The sequence below is a fragment of the Lineus longissimus genome, chromosome 6 (assembly GCF_910592395.1).
Source record: "Lineus longissimus chromosome 6, tnLinLong1.2, whole genome shotgun sequence".
Classification (NCBI taxonomy): domain Eukaryota; kingdom Metazoa; phylum Nemertea; class Pilidiophora; order Heteronemertea; family Lineidae; genus Lineus; species Lineus longissimus.
In genome coordinates, this window is record NC_088313.1 from 11,354,644 (window position 1) to 11,360,335 (window position 5,692).

At 38.0% G+C, this 5,692-nt stretch overlaps 1 long non-coding RNA gene across 3 annotated transcripts; it reads left to right on the forward strand.

Annotated features, from left to right (window-relative positions):
- Positions 1 to 710: 710 nt before the first annotated feature.
- LOC135489806 (uncharacterized) lies at positions 711 to 4,684 on the forward strand. Of its 3 annotated transcripts, XR_010447234.1 has the most exons (5): positions 711 to 1,655; positions 2,323 to 2,383; positions 2,735 to 2,810; positions 3,018 to 3,088; positions 3,309 to 4,682. It is a non-coding gene; the product is annotated as an uncharacterized LOC135489806 (long non-coding RNA). The 3 variants fall into 3 exon arrangements; XR_010447233.1 differs by having other exon boundaries at positions 3,018 to 4,684; XR_010447235.1 differs by having other exon boundaries at positions 711 to 1,432; positions 3,018 to 4,684.
- The last annotated feature ends 1,008 nt before the right edge of the window (positions 4,685 to 5,692 follow it).

Sequence of the window (5,692 nt, forward strand, 5' to 3'; positions counted from 1 at the left end):
GTCGCTGATTTGATAAAAGTGAATTTAGATCAGTATGGTGACGATTGGATACAGTATCATTCGGTTGCGCAATACTCTTATAACACATTTTGTTCGCCCCAGTTAGGGAATCATTCCCCCTATTATTTGTTATTTTACAGGGAACCGAAAGATGTTAGTGGTTTAAATTTCAGGCCACTTTTGGGATTGACCAAGTCCCAACAGGAGTATATTGAACAGTTAAAACACCGATTTGATAGTGTATCTAAGTTCATGTTACAGTTGCAGGAACACCAGCAGAAAACCCAGAATGAGAAGATCTCACAACGATTGTCAAAGAGTCCAACATATGCCCAAGGACAGCTTGTTTATTTGCATAAACCCAGCAGTTCTAGTCTTAGATCCAATGCTAAGAAGTTCACTGCTAAGTATGTGGGTCCGTTTGTTGTTCATCAAGTGTTGGATCCTAGCCATGTATTGCTTGCAGATATCAAGGGTAGAATATTGAGAGATGTGTTTCATGTAAACCGATCGAATTAAGCCGGCATTTATGAGAGCCACTGAGTGTAGTAATATCTCTAACTTGCAAAAGTTGAGAGAAGCTTTGGCTATGAACGAACCAAAGATTGATGTTGAAGAGGACAAGTGTCATCTTAACAGCGAGGACACACCTAAGTATCATTTTGTTGATGAGACAGGTAAAGAAATAAGTAATGTTATTCACAATGTGATCTTATTTCTGTTCCTGAAAAGTTGTTTTCAGTGTATTTTCTCCTTGAAATCGATCACTTCAGGTACTATTACTGTGCATACCTAGCTAAATTAGTGTCTAGTTTCGTCTCTGATGACATTTATTTCGTAAAAATCGCTGTTTTTTTCTAAAAAGGTGTTTTTGTGGTCATTTTGGCTGTTTATTTCGAGGGTGCGGTAGGAGGTCATCGTTCACTCGATAACTCTTTTTAAAATGAAATAAAAGCGTTTTAAGATACATGATATGAATTGATATTAATATTCGTTAAGTGGGATTGTCGGTGGACGTTCATTGTTGAACAGTTGTGCTGGAATTACGAAAATATATCGATATCGTTGAGAGTTCATTCATTAGGGGCCTGCTCTCAATTTTCCTTACAACGCCTCTAGCACTGGGCAATTGCCACCATCTTGAAAAGCAGTGCCGCGGATGGCTATCGCATCGCCACTACGCATGAGAACACGATGGCTGCCCTGCGCTGCATTGATAGTTCGTAATAAATTCACATAAAAACACACCAGAAGATCTCCGATTTTATTTACAAAGATCATATTTTGTTATTTATTGATAAAACTAGCCATTTCACCACAGCAGGTGACACATATTAGGCCTGAATAAGACTTTAGAATTTGAAGTGGTGGTGACGATGCCGATATCCAAGATGGCGGAATTATACCAGTGGTCAAATCTCATCTATTTTGGGTAATTGCATCATTATTTCTTTTTGTGATTGGTGATTTGTAAAATTGAGAATGATTGAAAAATCAGTATTTTTTCACCCAAAGGCATGAGGGAACATTTGATAAGTTTATTGTGATTTAATTGGTAATTTGGTCGACATTTTGACAATTATATTTAGCAATATTTCGATAAATGCGGACCTGCTTCTTCCTCTTTTCGTAGTGACGGTGTTTCGATAACTCAGGTCAGTTTCACGGCAAAAATAAGTGGTAGTTTTGAATTTCGAATGTGCATTTATTGATGTAACGATAAAGTACATTTCGGAGAATAATTAGTGAAAGTTTCAGTAGGTGTCGATTTTTGTAAAGTAGTGTATAGGCGATGGATTGGCTCAGCCATGTGCTCGTCGTGTCAGCGGGGCGCAAGCCGTCATGGGGGATGTACACTACAATGCACGTGATTGATGGTTGAACATTCACTCTCCTCTCGTTGGCAGTGTATTATTGAAATATTTGATTGTGATGATGGTGTATTGTACTAGGCCTTGCATGCTCCCAACGTGTGGCATATTTCACATTGATACTACCAGTATCAATTACAAAAAAATAGATTGTGAGTAACAATAGGCCTACAATCAATGCTACATGTCATGAGGGTGGGAACGGGGAAGGGGGGGGGGGGTAACTGTCTCGACGTCCTGTTAGGAAAAAAGGCTTATCCCGTTTCCCAATACGCAATTTCAGCCGAATCGTGACGCAAAACACGGCTTGTCTCGAATCCCGCTAAAATAAGGGTGTCTATCCCGAATCCCGACAGTTATTTTCGGCCCATCCCAGTGTCCGGAAAATACCCGTTCTCCCCCTCATACATAGTAGACCATATTGTCACATTGATGTTTTCTTTCATTACAGTTAGACTTCGAGATCTACATTTTCGACAAAGGCCTGGTGTAATATTACGTACTTGATGAAGGTAATATTAATTTCTTCAAATTTGAAGCATGACGTTAATGGGGTACCAGCACAACTTCATTGACTGCTACGTGGCGCTGGTGGTAACTAAGGTATTGCATCGCTCATATCACTTGAAAAAAACATTTACCCTAGTTACGACCAAAGCTGCTCAGCAGAAGGCGATACCTCATCAGGAGCGCCACAATCATATCATTGGTGTGAAAGCATTTGATTGAAGTTTTTCAGTTCTCAATGTGTTCAAAACCTTAATTGTGAAATTGTGCACTTCGAATTCAAATTTACGTCACTACGTTAGTTTGACATCCATTGATGTCACGGTAATTTCACTGTTATGCTGTGCTGCTTTCAGGTTTAATGACACGAATGAGTACAAGTACATTACATTTTTCGACGAAGGCCTTCTGTAATTTCATACGCTTCTTACGGTTAGTATTGATTCATAATTTCTAGTAAAAAAGTTAATTTTGAAAGTGAAAAATATGTTACAATACAATAGACCTGCAAATACCATATACGCAAGTTTTGAACAAATATCACACATATTCCCCAGTTGACTTGTGATGATATTGATAATGGTGGTGGTGGTGTTATCATGTACATGGCTTCTAACGTAGTAAATGTTTTCTTTTCAGCAACCTTCAATAGATTTATTTACTGTATTATCATTTCGACCAAGGCGAATTCGACACTTCAATTACACAAGGTTAGTAACTTTTGTTCACAAAATCCAAATGGAGGCAAATACAGAACAATCAAACTTAGTCATTCCAGTCAGTTACTGAAGCACAGTGAAAACTGTCGGGAGCAGTGCAACTGATGGCATGTCAAACTTCCAGTGACTGTCCCTGTCCATATATTTCAAGACAGTACAAATCTTGTAATCATTTTGTTTATGCAATGTACGTTATCATGTATCATTTCAGCACAATCAAACTTAGTCATTCCAGTCAGTTACTGAAGCACAGCGAAAACTGTCTGAATTAGTGCTGCTGATGGCATGTAATTACTCTACTACCACTACCAGTGACAGTCAATGTCCATATATTTTCAAGTGTGCGAAATTAGTACTCGTCTACTTCTTAGTGTTGAATGCAATGTATGTTATAAAAATATTTTTTCAACACTATATCAACATTCTCATTCCTGTCAGTTTCTGAAAATCAGCTAAAGCAATCGCTACCAATGCAGCTGATAACAGCAATTCTTTTTGTTCCCAATGCCCATCCATGACAATATATTTCACGCATGTGACAATCATGGTATCATCCTGTTTTTTGTGTTCTATTCATGCAATAAATAAATTCAGTATTTTCAAATCATTGGTGCTACAAAACTATTCTCATTATAGATTATTCATATTTTATAAAATGCTGTCATGTCAAATTTTGTGTCCTATAAATCATTATGAAGTCGGCATTTTATATACAACTTTTGTACTCCTAAATAAACATACAAATCTTGTTTTATGTAAACTTTGTATATGTGACCCGTCACAGCAAAACCAGGCGCATGTCGCTCTGAGCTTGGCAGGTTGAGACGGACTGTTTGTTCATTTATCTATTGTCTGCCTTTTGTAAAATATGAGCACATCAATTTCTTCCATTATCTCCTGGTGTCATTTAGGCTCATCTTCTGTGCGACATGTACCTGGTTTTGCTGTGACGGGTCACATATTCTATAGATATACAACACTCTAATGTCACAATGCCTCTCTCACTCGCTTTTATAGAGCAAGATGTATGAATAAACATGACACACCAACTATGTACAAAATTGCTAACAAACTGCACCATTTGTCAGTACACCACATGAAATACAGAGATATGTCTTAATTCTAATCTTTCATTAGCGACACCATTTCTTACCCGAGTGCCTCCTTCATTCATACATCTTGTACTTTAACTCGAGATACCCATCTTTGAATATTTTTAGTATACCAAGTACTACAATGTCAATGTATTGAAGTCATGTTCTTGTAGTGTTATTGGCTTTCTATTATCTTGTCAAAATACCACTTGGTTCTCGCAAAATCTCAATGAAAACAAATGCTATTGCATGTATTGCATATTCTAACAGCTATCCACTGTATCGATTTATCCATCATCTGTACTATTTGTCACAAAAATGTTATATTATGTAAATCATATTTCATTACATAATGCACACTGCCAATTACTGCTGAACCATTCATATGTCATTTAAATAAATAATTTTCAACTTTTTAAAACCGTCTTATAGTACTGTTCTTGTCACTTAGCTGAACCTATTGCTCTATAGCATGAAATTTCCAGAAATGCCCCAGGGACTGAAAAGTGCTGTTTTAACAGAGAGGTGTCCTAAACTGAGAAGTCGAGTTGAATGGAAACAACCAATTTGGAACCAAAAACTACTGTCCTTATTAAAGAGGTTGTCCTCAATAGGAAGGTGTCCACAAAAAGTAGGTCCACTGTATATGAAAGTACAAACCCTGGTACATGTAGTGACATCATCTACTCCTCGATGTGGACACCTGCAAATGCAGCGACAATGTCACATCAGTTATTTAATTCATCGTCCTTTGTGCAGATGGCACCACCCATCAAGCATGTTGGTGACGAATAGTGTCGCAGCATTTCGTCACCGAGCTTACACGAAAATGCACTGTCATTCATTCAGCCATAAGTGTAAGACTGTAGGGTTGTTTCCAACCAAAACATGTTCGAAATGTGTCAAGCATTCGGAACACCCAAAGACTGATTAGAGAAGTCAAAATTGAATGGAAAAAACCAATTTGGGACCAAAACTAGTGTCCTTATTGGAAAGGTTGTCTTTAATAGAGAGGTGTCTACTAACGGAGGTTCCACTGTATATAATGTAGGAACCCTGGTTGTGACATTGTCCACTCCTCCAGCTGCACACCACCAAATCCACAACAATGTCACACCAGTTATTTAGTTCATCATGCTTATGGTCATTGTACTTTCATCTGATGTAAAATGTAACTTTTTACACGGTTTCAATAAACGATTTGTAATTTGTAATTTGTAAATTATAAATTTCACTAATAATTTGACGCCGCCAATTCCACTGGTCTTCGAAATACGTAAGCTACACTGTTGACGACTATGACACTCCTCACAAACCACATTGTGAATCAGACGCCGATAGGCTTGTTTGTTCTTGTAATGAGTCTGATTTCGTCTTTTCAGCACAGGGCCAGCCCATCGATCTGTCGGTGCACAAGGAGAATCTAGAGGTGAATAATGGGTTTGCCGCCCCGGTTCCTATGTCAAGGGAGCAACAGGTGCGCTTGGTGCAGAAATTGCAG